Genomic DNA, 19,322 nt, shown 5'->3' with positions numbered 1-19,322 from the left:
AGTTTTGGCCTTTCTTTTCTCCCAATCTTACCATCCTCTTGTAGTTTTAAAGACCTACAATTTCTTCCTTTCTAAAGAGGGAATTATGAGATATTATATTTGAAAACTCTTGAGTTTATTTTCTTTGCAGAGGATCCATAAATCTTCCAAATCGACCAGGTAAATCAATTCATTTATCACTCCCTCTCTTGAACTAGTAAAAATTTCCCAAAATACTACAGGTACTGTTTTAAGCAAGCCAGGGTATAGCTTATAAATTACCAAATATGCTTTGTCCATGAACTAGCCCCAATGGAAAGATTTTATCTACATAACTGTACCCAACAGCTATCTGTGCAATAAATTAAAATGAAATGTGGGGGGAGTAATTCTGTGTCAAGTATACCAATGCATTTATTAGCCTTTTAGAACCAACTTTATGTAAGTAAAAATTCAATTTGTAAAAATTAGAAAAATCATATTCAAATGGGTACTTCAAATGGCACGTCTGTGTCACGAAGGGTTACACAATGTTCTTTCTTTCAGTAACTTGAATTTAATCTGACATATATTTTAAATATATCCACTGTGTGTAAGTGACTAAGTTGCTAAAAGAATTACAAAAAAATGAAGGGAGAAATAGCTTCTGTCTTCAAAAAGTTTAATATATTGTAGAGAGTCAGACCTAGAAATGACGGATGGAAAGTGTGAAGCATTCTATTAAATACAAAGTGCCAAAAAAAAAAAAAAAAACGGGGGAAAAACAGTAAATACTGAGTGCTTTATAGAAAGCTTCCAGCAGGAAGCTCCACTTAGTTAAATCTTGAAGGAAAAGGATGGTTCAACAGGAAAATCCAGAAGAAGGAGAAAAGACAGTCTGTGGGCTGAGCAGGAGGAAAGGCTCAGGGTGGAAATTGACACAGTTTGGGGAAACTGACTAGAACCGTAAAAATGCTGGCTTATACAAGGAATGTTACTAAGAAAAATGGGCATGCAGTTGGATTGGGGGTTTGGTAATAGAAGGGGTTTGGTGTACTAAGAAGTAATGCTTTGGGCATAAATGACCAACTAAAATATTTTTGAGTAAAAGTTTTAGATTAGCATAAGGCACACAACAACAATGCTAACAATTGCCATGTACTTAATACCAAATCTGTACCTAGCTCAGTGCTAGTACATATAATGCCATTTTATCATCCATTGGGTAAACAGTATTATTATTAGCAATTTATTGACAAGAAATCTGAGCTTCAAAGAAGTAATGTACCCAATATGGTACCACTAGGAAGTGGCTATATTGTTCATGGCCTATTTGATTCCATTCATTCCTTTCTTAAGTGTTTAGGCAGACTACTCAAAATTAAATTGGTCTCTTAGCAAGCATAGTGTTGAATCTCTGTACACAATAGGATAAGTAGTCTATGACAGGTCAGGGAGGATTCTACAAAGAAACTCTAAGATGGCACAGAGATTCCAGGTGTTTCTTTATATTTGGAACATGTTGGAAGTGACAGAGGACTCAATTATAGACTTTTCTGATCCCAAAGCTCATGTTCTTTTCTTTATCACATGCTACTATTGATTTAATCAATATTTTAAGTAGCTGTAAAAAATTTCATCTCGGGAATGTATTTGCTTAACAAATTCCCAAATGTTGAGAATCTCTTGGGCTTCAAATTTGGGATCATAATGTATAATATTAAAATAAATACTTTTTTCCCATGTATCTTTTTCCATTTGAATTTTCTCCTTTGTATAACATCATAGACATAAGAAGGTTATAATGATTTAAAGCAGCTGAATAACTCTGGCATAATTGAATAATTGATATCCTAGAGATTTTTCCATTTTTGTTTGAATTCTATAATGTATTAAGCATAAAAGCATAATAGTGAATTTGAATTCATTAAAGCCTTTGCTTTTCAGTTTCATTCATTCATTTTGCCACTGGTTCATTACTTATTTAGTTGTTCATTCATTTCTTATCTGACTACACATTATATGACTGAAGATTCAGCTAAAGATTAAACTTTTCATTACCTAGTAAGCCTGTGAGAGTAGTCACTGAATACCTTAATGTTCAAGAAAACTTAAGTTATTAAGTTCAAGGATTTAAATGATCTATCCCATGTGGTAGACTCAAGTTTCACAATAAAGTAGACCATTTAGTAATGTATTATTATGTCAGTTCCAGAGGAATAAGATCAGTTCTTGGAACAAAATTTGTAACAAAACTTCCATGAGGGTTTTTGTTTGACTACATAAAATCTATCGGTTTGGAGGCTCTATTTGCATTCCTGTTTCATTCATATTTCTAACTATTTTTTTAAACTTTTTGAAAATAATCACTTAGACTACAGAAAAGTAATCATAAGTGTATCACAGAACAAGTATTTTTTGGGGGTCTAAATTAAATTCGAAAGCACATAGCACTTCTAATTTGAGAATTTAATATGTAAAAGAGAGATAGATGAAAGAAAATAAAACTTAGAAACTGAGTTCTAATTTTGTCTCTGCCATGTTCATTGTGCAACTACAGACAGGATACTTAACACCTCAGGGCTTTGGTTTCTTCCTTTGAAAATGCATTTCACTACCACCGTGGAATGGAATGTCAATTTTGTAATTTCAAACCCAGTGAAAACAAAAAGTGCCATATAAACATAAAATAACATTTCCATGTAACAGATTGATCTGGGGTTATTTTACCTGCAACTTTTAAAGTAAATTTTGTTAAGTAGAGAAAAAAAATCCCAATTTACATTATTTCTTAAACTTGGCTTTATGTGTCTGGAATGCAGTGACAGAGTTGTTGATTTTTGAAGACGTGAAATGCAGCAAAAACAAGAGGATAAACTCTGAACTCCTATTGATTAAGGTACATAAGGTGTAGTGGGGTTAAAAATAAATGAAGACAACTAGTGAGTTTTCAGGATCTGAAGGCACAGTTATTTTGAGTTGAAGAAGAAGAGGAATACAATTTCCAAACTATAACAATGCCATCTCACATTACATATCCCTTCCAAAGAGTTCAAGGTTTAAGGAAAACAAAGACAAATATGAAATGCATTTTAGACTCCTTTGAAAAGGGAAGTTTATGATCATTTTTAAAAAAATAACTGCTTGCACATAGACCTTAAAAATAAAAAAGGCCATTTATGGGAAGGAGGAGGAGGAGGCAAGTGAACGAGTCAGAAAAATCTAATATTTGCAGGTCCGTTTACTCATTTCTTCCATGCACCATGGTGATTTTGTCCTGAGAAGTGGCAGTTGAGGACTTCTACCCTAGAGCAGGAGCAGATAGACTGAATGCACTCTCAAAAACTCCAACCAGTTTTCAAGAAACCTGACCTGCGAAAGCAGTAATGCATCCAAACCTCAGGCATCCAACTTCTACAACTGTAAATTGAGATTATATGCCCATATACCTTGGAAAATTTCTTTTTAGTTTTGAATTTCTGTGGATACACACTAGGTGTATATACTTATGGATTACATGGCATATTTTGACATAGGTATGCACTGCGTAATCACATCAGGGTAAACGGTATCCATCACATCAAGTATTTCTCCTTTGTATATTTCTTGGATAATTTTCATATCTTCTTTTCCCCTCTATTACTTAGAAAATATTCAACAAATAGTATGAGAGAACAGAAGGGATATTTGTAGTTCTGACTGCCCTGCATCCCCTATTCAGGCAGCTCTGAGGGTATTTGAAAAGATTTTTTATCAATATTCTAGACAACACTCTAAACGAGATCTCTGTTAAAGAAAATTTCAAATACATGTCACATGTTTAGAAGTGAAAATATTTTAGTGAAGCTTATTTCTTGAAGAGAAAGAAAACATGTTGGGTATTGCAGGAATTAGAAGCCACATTACAGCAACAAAAGGACAGCAGCAATAGAACAAAGTCAAGCTTGTTTAATAAAAACTGCTTACTCATTCATTCATTCTTTACTGTCAAAACCCTTTTCACAAAAAGGCTATCATGAACAAGTCATGGAGGTGGAATTTCCAAACAAAGAGGTAGTATTTGACCTCCCTAATTTTTAGGATAGCTACCTAAACTGCATCTGTAATTCACTAGGATCCAGGTACTTTAGAGTTTTTACATACTTGAAACATGTCTGAAATTTTGTGTTTCTTTATTCAGAATTGTTTGCCTTGAAAAAACTGAGTTAAGAATTTAAAGAAATCCCAAAATTTCTTAGAGATTTTGTACAAAATGTGTTAGGTACTATTTTTAAAAAATGAAGACAAGAAAGGTCAGTCAGTCTATTCTTGAGTAGAAATAACAATGGAACATAATAATTTTAAAAGATGAAATTTCTAAGGGCTTTAAAACTTAAAACATGTGAGGTTCAAACATATTTCTATCACATTCCTCGCTATCTTGTTTCATGACTTATATCTTCTTCCATTTAGGATTACAAGACAACCTCCATATCATCCACTATGCATCCACTGAGAGATGTGTTGAGATAATATGAAAACCATGCCTTCTTGTCTGCATTCCTAATCATTTAACTCAGCCTGGGGATAACAGAACTCCTACACCAGTTGGCCAGTTGAATGTACCTCTATTTCTACATTCAGGTTACTTTTCTGCTGCCATTCCTATAATTTCCATTGGCTTTTAATCACTCTTTTAAATAATTCATTTATCAGACCTGGTCATTTTTTGACGGCCCCTTTTTTGACACCCTAGTGATTACATCAGAAAACATCTTATTCATTGTACTCAGTTGTCTTCCTCTGAAGTTTAAATGGTGGTAGTTTACCTAGTGTTCTGTTTACATCTGCTGATTCTATTTAATATAGCAACTTTAAAAAATATGCTAGACCTTGTTTTCATGCAATAATGTACCTCTACTTCTTTCTCCTTACATGTGCAAAATTCATTTTATATTTTCTGATTGTGACTAGAACCAAGAAAACCTTTAAGTCCTCCCCAAGAGGAACAATGAAAGGGCTCTAAGGAAAGATAGCTTAAATAAGAAGAAACTGGCTAGCTTGGGTCCCATGTATGTAATAATAAGTTGGAGCTTTAGGTCACACTAATCACATTTTCAATAACGAAAGAAAATTCTTATACCCTGAGATCTGGTTACAAACTTGGTTCTAGGTTAAGAATGTTATAGGAAAAAGAAAACATTGTCTATTAGCCTTATCTGAAATTAATAACCTAAATTTTGAAAAATTATTAGGAGATGACTTACTAGTTTGAAAATTTTTATTGAAGGATGGATGTAATTTACATATGATTTAAATAAGGTATTTATCTATGGAATGCTAACATAACAAGGCCAATATTATAAGGCCCTCTCCTCCTTGGTGAAAATAGTAAATAGAAAAGAAAATGCTGGAAATGATTAAAGATATATGTATCAAGAGGAAGGACAGCTGCCTATAGTTCAAAAAGCATCACTCTAGCTATGTTGGTATGAACCACTGACTCAATCACTTGATGTAGACTCACTAATCAGTTTATCTGCCAAATATATCCCTGTTCTTCCTGCACGAGACTGGGCTCAACTCTGCTACTATTAGGTAAAAGGTAGCTCAGAGGCAGATGGAATAACAATTAATTGTGATAAATACTATAAGTAGAATTGAACAAAGCCTAAAATGTGAGCTTCAAAAAACTATTTGAATCATAGCATTCTAAGGAGTCCAGTGAAACTGAATTTGATATAAGCAAAGATAATAAAAGTTACAGACATTTGAAAAGAAAAATTCATGAAAGAGATTCATTAATAAAGTGTGAGGGAAATATGCCCTTCTACTAATGCATACTAACCTGGCATTTTGGGTCTGTACATTGGTGAAGAGGTGTGAATTTTGGCTGCTCCAAAATATATGACTATCCCTGAGAAGAAGGGCACAAAATGACTTAAGCCACTTCTAAGATATGCATTTCCTCTTTTTCAGGATGTCTATTAATGCATAGTAAGTGTAAGGAACAGTAACATTATAATTATAAGCACATTAACTTTTTAACGATTTTTGTATCTAGTTATATAAATATGGTGATTAATAATTATTCACAATTAAGGAGTTTTATTTAAATAAGTAGACCTAATTAAAAAGAATATGCATTATTTCAACAAAAAGCAAGATGAATGCAGAAAAAACAAATAAACAACATGAGAGTAAGTCTTTCAAAAGAGACAGGTAACAAAGACTGTCTCATTTTGAGAACCTGTCATTTCCTTGCAAATAGATAATGAATGTCAAAATGCCTATTCAGATCCTCACAGTAAAATGAAATAACTTTTTCCTCTCAAAATCTATGACTGTAAATATCCTGAGTGGAAAACATTTCATATATAGTTATATTAATTACAGAATTTGAAGTAAGTGTTATATGTTCAAATACAAATAGTTTATTGTGCCAGTTTATTCTTGTAGCCCTCACCAATTCTTATATTTATATAGGCACAGCTAATGCATCATAAGAAGACCTTTCTTTGCTTTCTTGTATTCATTTAGTTTTAGTTCAGCTTATTAGACAGATTCAAGAAGAAAATGTACCTGTAATCAGATTTTTATCCCAAGATCCAGCAGAAGGAGAATATATACAGGCAACAGTTTTTGAGGCATTAAAAGTAGCAGCTTCAGGATGGATAAACACAGACTAGGAAAGTTCACACTACATATTGCGAAGCGTTAATTGAAGAATGTTTATTTGGCACAAGAGACACCCCTTTTTTGTACATTCCATAAGATGGTGGTGTCATGTTTATATGGCTATGCCACCTTGCAGCAATGCATTCTTCAAAACAATTTCTAAATGTTTTAATTACTTTTCTTCCAATACTATATGATATTCCCACACTCAATTCAACCTATGTTTTGGAACACTAGGTGCCGACAAGGTATTTTCAAAAAGATTAGTTACCTTTCTACAATACTGAAAAACAGACCTCATGTATAAACTGAGTTCACTGCAAAAGATTGGATTGATATGCATGCACGTGTACACATGGGTCAACTGCCCAAGGAAAGAAGTGGTACAATTTGATATTTTCTTACTTTTCTTGGTTTTCAAGAAATACAAAGCCTAAAGCCTTTCTTTTATCCAACTGAACAAGAACATTAGCAAAGAAATTAATCTAAGTCAACTATAGAGGCAAGAGAACCACATAAATATATAAGGAAGGTTTTTTCCCCCCAAGAAAAAAACATTACTGTCCACTGTTGAAAACGTTATAATTAATCATTTTAAGTAAGAGCTCCTAGTATTGATGCACAAGGTTGGTGATTTTTACAGCCAGTGAGAAAATGAGAACATCAAAAATGTTGAGAGTAAATCCCTTAGAACATTGAAGACCAGGAAAATGTGAAAAAACATGGGAGTCTTGTATTAATCTTGATAGTTCAAGGTAAAACTTGATTTTTTAGTACACATTCAATTGGATTGAAGGATTATGGAATGAAATTTGCCAGATTTTCACACACACAAAATCTTTACTTATAATTGACTATTTTACAATACAATTCGTAATTTTCTTCTTCTTAAATATTAAAGTTTTACAACAGTAGTCAATCATTAGAGGAAGTAACTGAGTAAGCCGAATGCCTTTCAAATTTAAAAGATCTAGATTCTGTCTCTAAAGCTTTCTTTGAGACAAAGAAAAGTAACAAACCTGCTTTTTGGAGAATATTATGAAGTTACAGACTCATAGTATTTAACATGGACAAAAACCTCAGAATCAATTACAAAGAAATCCTAGAAATCTGCTCATCAATATTCTATAAAAGAACTTTCTCAATAAAAAATGTGTATTGATAAGAACCTAAAGCAATGATTAAGTAGGATCTATAATCAAATTAAAAACAAACTCTTCTATTTGATGAAAAGTGTTGATTTTAAAATTATACATTTTATGAATCTAGTCTACCAAGTATTTGGCCATAAATATCACTGGCTGACAATGCAGGATGCAATTCACTACTCAAGTAACTCTTTTCTGACTAATTGATTTAATATTTTATGCACTGTTCAATAGGCACAGTTTTAGTTCAGGTTGAAATATTATTATTATTACTGTATTATTATTTTTTTTTGAGATGGAGTTTTGCTCTTGTTACCCAGGCTGGAGTGCAATGGCGCGATCTCGGCTCACTGCAATCTCCGCCTCCTGGGTTCAGGCAATTCTCCTGCCTCAGCCTCCTGAGTAACTGGGATTACAGGCACAGGCCACCATGCCCAGCTAATTTTTTGTATTTTTAGTAGAGATGGGGTTTCACCATGTTGACCAGGATGGTCTCAATCTTTTGACCTCATGATCCACCAGCCTCGGCCTCCCAAAGTGCTGGGATTACAGGCTTGAGCCACCACACCTGGCTTGAAATATTATTATTTAGAGTTTTATATTCACTTTTTAACTTTCAATTTTAAACATATATAACTTTTTATATTTAAATTATATAGAGAGCAGTTAAAATACATTTTCATATATATATATATATATATATTCACAATTGTTCCCCAATTTGTTATTTTTTAAAAAGCCATCACACTCCATACATACCCCATAAGAGGAACGTATTGTAAGTATGAGTGGTAAGGAGTAGGCACCATCTTGAGTGGCATACAGGGGACATATCAGACTAACAAGCCACGTTGACATTAACATCAAAATCTTATTCAGAATGTTGCAGGTATACTCCCTCCTTACTCTTGATGTTCCCCCACTGACCCACAGAGGTAGATAAATTCTCTTTGGAGATACTGTTTTGTAATGAATCTTATCTTCTGTAATTATTAATAAAGGCAAGACACGAGTTAATCTACCTGCGAATGATAAAAATCACAAATGCCTAGAATAAGTACCTCTAGTATTAAGAAATCACCATCCAAGTAAAATCCAGAAACTGACAATTTTTAATTGGGAGAATGGCATAAGGAAATAAACACATTTTGGAAAAGGTCTATTTCTAAATTTTTTTTTACTTATTTTGTTTTCATGGAGATAGAGATCTTGCTATATTGCACAGGCTGGTCTCAAACTCCTGGCCTTAGGTGATCCTCCTGCCTTGGCCTCCCAAAGTGCAGGGGTTACAGGAATGAGCCACCATACCCAGCCTGTTTGTAGCTTTTGATCCCATAAACTAATTTGCTTCACTAACCCTATATCATATGGAAAATGGACTAGAACTTAACGTCTTAAAAATCAGAGTTCATTAAGTATCAAATTCACTTTTAATAGAAAATGACATAATAAGCAATGATAAAAATCATTTATCACAAAACATTTTATTTAAATATTTACATAAAGACAGGTTTTATAAGATGGAAATATATCCAGGGTTTATTCTGTGGCAAACACATACTTCCATACCTCCTATATCTATACTTTAGAACAGATAGTGTTAAAAGCAAGATTATGACCTCAAGTTAATATGTGATCAAAATGAAAAGTAAATGTTATATTTGGTTCCTCTTAGAACATGAAGCTGAAAACGACTTTTTTCAAACAATACTGAAGCAGTATGCCTGTCTAATGAAACTGTGATCAAATATGTCTTACAACAGGTGTTAATACATAAGGACAATGGAAAAAAAAAAACCCGACAAGATTTATAATGAAATCACAGTAAACAGATAATTAGATTTCACCACAATTAACTTGCTTTATTAAAGTAGAAATTTTGGTTATGTGAGGCTCAGTTTTTAAGCAAAACACAATTGATATTGATAAAATGTAAAAGAATGGGGAGCAAGTAATTTATATATATGTTCTAGAGCAATATCCACAGATATCTATATAGTAAAAACTAGTGACATAGTACAATTAGTCCACTTTGCTTCTGGTTATCAAAGGTGGGATGAGTTTCCTGACTGGCTTGATTTGCATGCAGCCAGCAGATGGTTGATGAACACAGAGATTTTGTTTATGAACTCTACTCACCTTACTAAACCACAGGTTTAACTCTAGTCTCTCTAGAGTCAAACACCTTCTCCTCCATTCTTGAGCCAAGAGACTATATGCACAATAAATTGGAAGTGGGAATTTAAGCGAACAATTCTAAAAAATGACCAGAAGAAAAAAAATATCTAGCAAATTCTGGAGCTGTTCTACATAAACTACTTCCTCTTTTTCTGCTGACCCTTCCACTTACTTTATTAGAACTTTTGGGTTCACACATTTCCCCTTTTCACAATGCGGTTGCAACGTGTGTGTGTGTGTGTGTGTGTGTGTGTGTGTGTGTGTGTGTGTGTGATAGTTTCCCTCTTGTTGCCCAGGCTGGGGTGCAATGGTGTGAGCTCAGCCTACTGCAACCTCCGCTTCCCGGGTTCAAGTGATTCTCCTGCCTTAGCCTCCGAGTAGCTGGGATTACAGGTGCCCGCCACCACTCACGGCTAATTTTTGTATTTTTAATGGAGTCGGGGTTTCGTTATGTCGGTCAGGCTGATCTCAAACTCCTGGCCTCATGTGATCCACCTGCTGCGTGCATGGATCCCAAGTGTTGGGATTACAGGTGTGAGCCACCGTGCCTGGCAGCGACTTACTTTATCCTGATTACAAGAGAAAGGGGCACCAGTGTGAAGCAATGTGACAAATCCAGAAAGTCATCTCTTTTGTTTTCCTACTAATTGTTGCGCAATGTGGCTAGAGGTGAAAGGCCGCTGGCCTGAGCAGTCAGTCTGCAGCGGGGGAGGTGTGCTTGGAATGTGTTGAATGTGCATTCCTCAGATGCTTGAAAGGGGTGAATGCCTCCTTACTGGCTTCTACCCATTTTCACTGGTGTGGCTGCTTTAGTAGGGAAGTTATTACTTTTAAACACCCAGCATGCTTCCTAGCTTTTAATCACTGATAACTTGCTGCTCTTAGGTTTTTGGAATTAGGCTTTTAAAGCAGTTTTCTTTTATCCTCATTTGGTTTATGTCCATTCAATTTTTGGTTTGTTTACTTATTTTTTAAACTGAAGTCATAGGCCTGGGATGTTGGCTTATTCCTGTAATCCCAGCACTTTGGGAGGCCGAGGAGGGCAGATCACTTGAAGTCAGGAGTTCAAGACCAGCCTGGCCAAAATGGCCAAACCCTGCCTCTACTAAAAATGCAAAAATTAGTTGAGCATGGTTGTGCATACCTGCAATCCCAGCTACCAGGGAGGGTGAGACAGGAGAATCGCTTCAACCTGGGCGCTGGAAGTTGCAGTGAGCCAAGATCATGCCACTGCACTCCAGCCCAGGTGACAGAGACTCTGTCTCCAAAAAAAAAAAAAAAAAAAAAAAGAAGTATTAAGTTGGGAGTCTTCTTGTTGTGGTTGAAGCCTTTCAACCATGCATGAGCCATTGTGCTTAGCACTGGAGATACACAGATTGATAAAGCCAGACCCCTCCCTCGAATTTCCCGGTAGGTTCATGGCTTTTTCTTTATGAGCTTCTGATTGCTCTCAGTTTGAATAGCTTGGTGATTATTAAGAAATGCAAATAGACTTATGTTCTTTATTGACAATTATTTTGTTTCTATTCATTTGGTAAAATATTTTTAATAGCCATTATTAAATGCCATAATCTGCATTGGCTTTTATTTTGTCAGAATAATAATTTAAAAACTATGAAAAGTAAAATAAATCTATTCTTCCAGCCAACCAGCTATTCTTTAAAAGATTTTAAAAACAGCAGATGAACTTCTAATCAAAGCTCAGGCACACAGCTGCTTTCTAGAATGGTCTTGCTAGTTCCTGATTCACCCTAAGCCATCTTCATGCCATATTGTGCTCCTACCCCAGTTCTACACTCTATTCTGGTAATGTGCTTATGATCATACTCTTCTGAGAATCTTCTTTGGATTTCAAGTTATATAAATGACAATAATAATTTTTCTAAGCAAGTCACTTAGAACTATTGTGGATTTGGCTTTATATAGACTTCTGTTTTATATTCGAATTAATGTACAATATGAACAATCATGAAAACTAATTAGTTTAGAAATAATATTGCAACATTTAAACTTTCATTTAAATAGGCCTTTGCCTACCTTCTTCTACATGAGGGTAGTTATATACTAAACAGTCAGACATAAAATAGTATTAAAAGAATATTAAAATAAAATGGAGCAATTTAATATGCACAGACATTGATTCCTTCTTTAGAAATTCTACAGCACAGAGTACACGGTTCTGTCAAAGCCCTTATCACATTGAATTATAATTACTGTTTATAGTCTATCTCTGATAAGGCAGGGAGCTTCAGGAAATCTTAACCTATTTATCTTTGGATTCTCAGCTTTGACATAATGTCTGACACATAGAGGATGCTCAGCATAAATCTGTTGAATGAAAGAATAAGCAAGGAAAGAGAATGGGCTTGATTTCCTCACTCCACCATTTATAGTGTATGACCTCTTAGCCTGCCTGAGTTTCAGCTTCCTCATCTGTCATCTGAGTGAAATAAAGTGTAGTAAAGAGCTTTAAAAGAAAGCCTGTGACTCTAAGCTATAGGGAATTGCACGGGGCCTAATTAACTTGAGTATCCCTTCATTCAATCAGAGTTGATTACTGTGTATGAAACCCAGCTAGACCACTAGACACCCAGTTCCAGTCCTTGGGAAGTTGATGTCCAGGGAAATGATGACAGGTAAACAGGTCACAGCATTCGATGTGCTGATTGCATTGTGACAAAGGCTGACAAAGTACAGACTGTAAGGGGCACATTGGATTTTCTCTCCCATAGACACCAGGAGTCTGGGAAGGATTCTTGGAGAACCTGACATCTAAGACCCATGGAACAGGCAGTGCAAGGTCCTGGAGGGATGGGCAAGAGCCTGATGCAATGTATGTAAGGGAAAATTTCCTTATATCATATCCTTGTTCCAGAGATCATTAAATAATGCTTTGTAATCTAGGGTTCATCTTCTAAATTGAACAGAAAAACATCTAAGTTAACTCATTTTTTTCTTCCATCATTTAGGACGTTTTCTTTCTGGAATTGCATTTCTAAACATTTCCAAACTTAGACTTATTTATCACTGCTATCATTTAGCACATGTTTTATCAACAGAATAGCAGAACTGAATCTTTGTGGTGCAAAAAGGCCAACTTAAAAATATTCCTGAATATACTGCCAATTACTAAATTAGTTTTTAAAAATCTGAAAGTATTTTACCATTGATTGGTTTCACCCCTCACTAATTGCTGGGATTATATGGCTTTCTGAAGGTGAAAAGAATATGCTCCTCAGAAATATTTATATTGACAGAATTAGCAGTTTAATAAATATTTGTCACATTGTATTGCTTTTTGTGGTTAGTCATTACATACTGGGCATCTCATTAGCATTTATATTTTGTATATTTTATCTAAACACCACAATAGCATGAAGTGTATTTTGTGCTGACAAACAGAGATACTGAACTATGTATTGACGTCAGTTATCTTAAAACCTTGACTTCTTTAAAAGAGCAGTGAACAGAACATGGGCAAACCAGAAAATCTAAGTCTGATTCTTGGCATAGCTGTGAACTAACTCTTTGGCTGCAGGCAGGTCACTTAACCTCTATTTTATTTAATAATTGTTTTCATTATCCTATTCATTTACACTTTAAACAACATACAAACAGTGCTTGAAGAAGCTTTCAGTGGAGATTAGTTAAAAAAATAAATACTTAAAATTTATTTAAGTATGGGTAAATCCTAGATCTTAATTTTTTTAAAAAAAGATCCAAATCTCCTTGAGCACTGTTTATGCTTTCAGTGCTATTTAACTTCTGTTTTACTGAATCATTGCTGACTTCATAAATGTTTGAAAAAGACTGTGGCAACATTAATAGAAGAAGAAATTTTTAAAATAACTTTAATGGATCCAGAAATGCAGTATATTGCATGAAAATAATATAGAAAGAATGATGATGTTGTTACAGTATAAGATCCTTAGGCGTCTTTTAGAAATTTTGATTGCAAAATATGCTTAAAAGATCGATCCTATGAATTGATGGGAAGAAATGAATTACAGAATAATTCTCATAATATTCACACCATAAATCAAACAGTTTACTTTGTTCAGTTTGACCCATCAAGTATTATACCCACAATTTTCTACAAAAAGAGCATCCCGTGGAAAAGTCTGTTGCCTTCCTGGTTCCTGAAAATACAGAATTGCTAATTACCTTGGAGGACGAACATGGCTGCAGATCATACATTTATTACACAAATTATTATTTTTCCATCTCCAAATTTCCTAAAGATACGAAACAGCCAATTTTAATCAAATTGGTTTCCCTCATGCTCCTTAAGTGCAAGAGATGCCCATCTGGGTCTGAAGATAATGATACCATGAAATGGAAATCGAAGTTTTAGACCACAGTCAGGGCAGTCTTCTACTAAAAATAAGTGGCCATTTAAATGCTACCACATCTTGTTTTGCAAGTCTGTCCTCACACAGCAAATAATCGTTTTTGGTGCAGAATTCAGTCGCAAAATTATCCATTAGTGTTAGTAATGGACCATAATTTTACATGTTTTTAGAAAGTGCATTTGGAAAATGAAACACTAAAAATGATGGCCATATAAGGAATATTAATATTCATATAAAATAAAATTTAGGGACACATACCCTTTTTTACTGACAACTACTGGCATAGAATATTTTCTACTTTCTTAAGGAGAAGGGGACTATGACGCCTCATCCAATGGTAGAGATAGACATTAAGAAATTCTACAACTTATAGAGTATATTAATATCCTGCTTTGCAGTATGCTAGCTTTAATGGAAAAATGAGAACGATTAATAACTGTAAGTTTTAAGGTAGATAAGATAAATCAGAAAGCAGTTTTGGAATGTTAAATATATTACAGGCAAACAATATAAACCTGTGTCTGAATCAAATGTAAATGCCTATAGCAAATTTCTGCCCTTCATTATTAACATATAACCCAAAAGAGATGAATTTCAAGCAAACGTCAAGACAGAATTACACTTGTAATTGAACTTTCAACATAAGGTTATATACATTTCCAATGTGGTGCCAATAATGCCATTTGAGTGTGTTCAGTTTCCAACATGGTCAAACTGATAAAGATGGTTTTGCTGAAAATCAGATTAACTGAAATCATCTAATTATAAATGAAGAAAGTAAATTCTACCCCATTTATTTCTTGTTTGTAAAGAATTTTTTTTAGCATAAAGAAAAATATGCATGTGAGCAACTCAGATTAGATGAAATTGCAACTTGATTTTCACAAAGTAATGAATAATAATGATTAGGAGCTAATATCTATGGAGCACTACTGTGAGTCAGGCTCTGTACTATTACATTTATTATTTCATTTATTTTTTCCAGCTTTGAGGTTGACACTGCTTTGCAGGTGAAGCATCAGAGGTACAGAGAAATGAAAGAACTTATTTAAGGCCATACACCCAACAAGTAATTCGAACTCCGACAATCTGACACTAGAGCACACTCAGTCTATATTTGTTGATTTTTTTCTCTCTCAGGAGCAGGAAAATGAGATACTCATTGAAGGTTATTGCCAGGTTCAAGTGCTAGTTACTAAACACAGACTTTGCATCCCTAAACCACAATTTGAACTAGCCACCTGTTTAATTTCAGGACTCCATGGGGCTGCGTGGGAGGCACTTTAGCATGGAAATTCAATGGTCCTATAGCCCAAGGCTGCTCTAGGAACTTTGCTAGAACTTATGGGGAGAAAGGTTAGATTTCTCTCAGTGTTGCAGAATATCTCAGCTATAGTTTTTTCTTTTTTTGGATGGGGGGTGGGGGGACAGGGTCTTGCTGGAGTGCAATAGACAGGTCCAGGTTGGAGTGCAATAGCATGATCTCGGGTCACTACAACACCCACCTCTTGGGCTCAAGCCATACTCCCCACTCAGCCTCCTGAGTAGCTATGACCACAGATGTATGCCACCACACCCAGCTAAGTTTTTGTATTTCTGGTAGAATATAAATAAATACTTATTAACCTTAGAGATCATCTGGCCCATTTTCCAGATTACCAAACTGAGGTCCACATTTCTTTTTTTTCTCTTTTTTTTTTTTTTTTTTGAGACAGAGTCTTGCTCTGTCACCCAGGCTAGAGGGCAGTGGCAAATATTGGCTCACTGCAATCTCTGCCTCTTGGGTTCAAGCGTTTCTCCTGCCTCAGCCTCCTGAGTAGTTGGGACTACAGGCATGCACCACTGTTACCAGGTTTTCTCTTGGGTGCTGGTGAGGCACAGCTCCCCCGAGAGAATGCTGTGGGTTCTTGGTCTCCAACCTCTTAAAGAATAAGCGATGAGACCACTGAAGGTGCATCCTATGTTCATGAAAGTAAATATCGGACCCAAGAAGTATTGCAGAAAGGTGATTTTATTTAGGTACAGAAAAGAGAAGGAAAGGAGAAAAGAGAAAGACTTCCACAAAGAATGTGGAAGGGGATTTCAGAGGGGGAAATCTCAGAGGGGAAAGGGAGCTCCCACCATGTGGAGGGGATTCCAGAAAGCTGGAAATCTGGCGTGGGAGAAGGAGCAGGGGTATTTATCCTGGGAAAAATTCCCACCTTACCAAGTTCTTCTGGCCAATGAAAGGAGTTCCTTAGAACTTCCGCTGGAGTGACTTTTAGTTTCTTCCCTCACCCGTGAAATTTAAACATAAACTGTTAAAACTCCCTGATGGAGAGAGATGGGAGGGGGTATGGCACTGGGAAATTCTTGTCCTTAAAACTACGGCCCCTCATGGACCTGGAAAGAGAACACATTTGCTTACCACCAAGCCCAGCTAATTTTTGCATTTTTATTAGACAGGGTTTTGCCATGTTGCCCATGCTGGTCTCAAACTCCTGACTTCAAGCTATCCACCTGCCTTGGTCTCCCAAAGTGCTGGGATTACAGGTGGGAGCTACTGCATCCTTAGCTCAACCACAGTTCTAAGGCAGCTCCAACCCAGTGAAGGAAAAGTGTACAGCATAAAAACAGTATGATGGCAGAGTGGGTATCTGAATTTAGATGATGTTTTAGTTCCCTCATTTATAAAACATAAGTCTTTTTTATGAAACGTAAACTTTTCTGCTTCTCTATCAGTTATTATAGAGTAGAAATAAAGCAACAAGAATGAAAGTAGTCTGCAGACAGCCAAGGTTAACACAAAATTGGCACTGCTGTGAAATTAAGGTTGAAGCAATTAATTGTGAGACACAAGAAAGGACCACTGAATTTGATGCCGAGGATAGAAGATCCACATGTGTAGATCTTCTTAGCCAGGAAAAAGTAAATAAATGAAGAAATAAATAAATTACTGCTTCAGCTTTAGTTTTTCTCCTTGGTCTGTCTCTAGGGGTATGCATCATTAGAATTCCAAACACACATGATCACATTATACAACCAGGAGCATCCCTGGATCTTAGAAAGATCAGTTTTATGAGGGCTACTCCAGGATGCATAAAAAGCTTTTTTAAATAAGTGAATCTACAAAATAAGATGAAGTTTGAGTGAAAAGAAACGTGGTATAGCACAAAGAGCACTGGCCAACCATTCAGAAGTCTGCTCACAAGTAGTTCCACAACATTTTTTTTTCCAGAAATATCTACCACTGAGAATTCACCGTATATCAATCATTGTTGATACTAAGCCAATCAGACAGACACAGTTTGCTACTTTTTGCAAACTGACAGACTACTCTGAGGGCAGATACTATACAAACCATCTCACAAAAATATGTTAGTTATCAATGAGTTTGATGAGTGTGAATTTCAGTTTTATAAATTATTAGATGAGAAAATTGGACTAAATGACTGACAAATTCTTTTTCATCCTAATTACCTATGACTATTTCTTAGTGTCAATCTGGAGAAAAGTTAGAATAAGAAAAGATACAATGTCAATTAAGAAGTAAGAGAGTGGCATGCAACATGATTATTATTAATAACATTTTAATGTGAATATAAAGGTTAGCAGATTTTAAAGATTATACAATTTTGCCAGAAATGAAAATAATTCAAAACTTTTTAGACAGAATAATCAAAAGAAGCAAAAACTTTCCTGTACATCTTTATTGTATCACGATAACACTTACTGCCTTCCCTGTACCGAACAATTTATACCATAATTTAAAATATGTTATATCATTTAATCCTAATGGGAGCTCTATGTTGTGTTATTATCTTACTTATAGGTAAAATAATGAGTCTTATAGGGACAGAGACAGCCCCGTAGCCACAGAATGATAGAGCTACATTTGGGATCTCTTTGCCTCATTTCAAAGCCTACACCTAATGAACCTTCTTGCCTTCCACTACACACCACTGCTCATGTGCTACACTGGTGCATGGAACCACATTGTGAGTGAAATATAAAGTAATGCTGTACTGGTAGGGGCTGGGAAATGGTGGACTCAGGAGATGAAGGGACAGCCTGATATGATTTCATGTTGGTGCAGTGGAAGCAGATTTTAAGTTCCTTACTCTTCTGCAGAGGAATTTAAACTTTATTGGTGTAGGTAGGCAAGTTATAAAACCTTTACAGAATACATACTATTCTGTGACTAGAGCAGTCGAGAGAGAGACAGAGAGAGAGAGAGAGAGAGAGAGAGAGAGAGAGAGAGCGAGAGACAGAGAGAGACAGAGACAGAGAGAGACAGAGAGAGGGGCGGGGGGGAATTGCTTAAGAAGACTAAAGAAAGCCAGAGGCGCAAATGAGGATCAAAGGGAAGTACTGTGCTGCAACAGTGTAAAAAATGTAACTTAGATATGTGGGATAATTTTAAAAAATCCAATTACTTAAAAATGTCCTAGAATTTACTTTAAAATATCGATAGAAACAATAAAGTACCTATGTCACTCTCAAATGTGTCATGAAACAACTGGAAAATAATGTATTTTGTATTATTTTAATAAAGCACTGGATACCACCATTTTCTCATATATTCATTATCTGAAGATTCTTGACTTGCTATATGCTAATTATTAGGTCAAATTTTAAACTGAAAATATGATAGAATCATATAATCACAGAACATTCTTGTGTAAAAAATAAATATGTCCAAGCGCAAAAAGAGTTAAATGAACTTGTCAGTGACTGGGAAACGAATGGAATTCTTAGCCTCAACCAGAATTAGGTCTCACAAATTGTCTCTCACATATCATCTTCACTTTAGTGAAAACTGCAGGGAAGAAACATTTTCTGAAATCCCACTATAAGCAGTTCAGTAGGTATTTTAAGCTCTAGTTTAATGCTGGGACCATATGATCCTATATTACAGAGGAAGAACTTAAGTCTCAAAAACTTGATTTGATGGCAGCACTTGGGTTCCTGCCTTGAGTTGTGAGCATGCAACTTTGATGGTAACCTCTTAATCTTTAAGTGCTTATGTCCATCCATATAAAATGAGAGA

The 19,322-nt window shown here is 35.2% G+C and overlaps 1 protein-coding gene across 3 annotated transcripts in view; it reads right to left on the bottom strand.

The window, feature by feature from the left end:
- The window catches only part of LOC128930370 (large ribosomal subunit protein uL23-like), a 101,282-nt gene that overhangs the window by 62,761 nt on the left and 19,199 nt on the right, over positions 1-19,322 (bottom strand). For 2 of the 3 annotated variants that reach the window (XR_013530601.1, XR_013530602.1), the window contains one exon: positions 1-19,322. This exon is cut by the window's left edge and continues 13,931 nt beyond it; it is cut by the window's right edge. The exons of the other annotated variant lie outside the window; for it this stretch is intronic. The gene's annotated coding sequence lies outside the window, so the exon portion shown is untranslated. 3 annotated transcript variants of the gene reach the window in all.

This window comes from Callithrix jacchus, chromosome 21 (assembly GCF_049354715.1).
Source record: "Callithrix jacchus isolate 240 chromosome 21, calJac240_pri, whole genome shotgun sequence".
Lineage (NCBI taxonomy): Eukaryota > Metazoa > Chordata > Mammalia > Primates > Cebidae > Callithrix > Callithrix jacchus.
The sequence above is the reverse complement of the archived record's forward strand: the minus strand, read 5'-3'. Positions and strand labels throughout refer to the sequence as shown.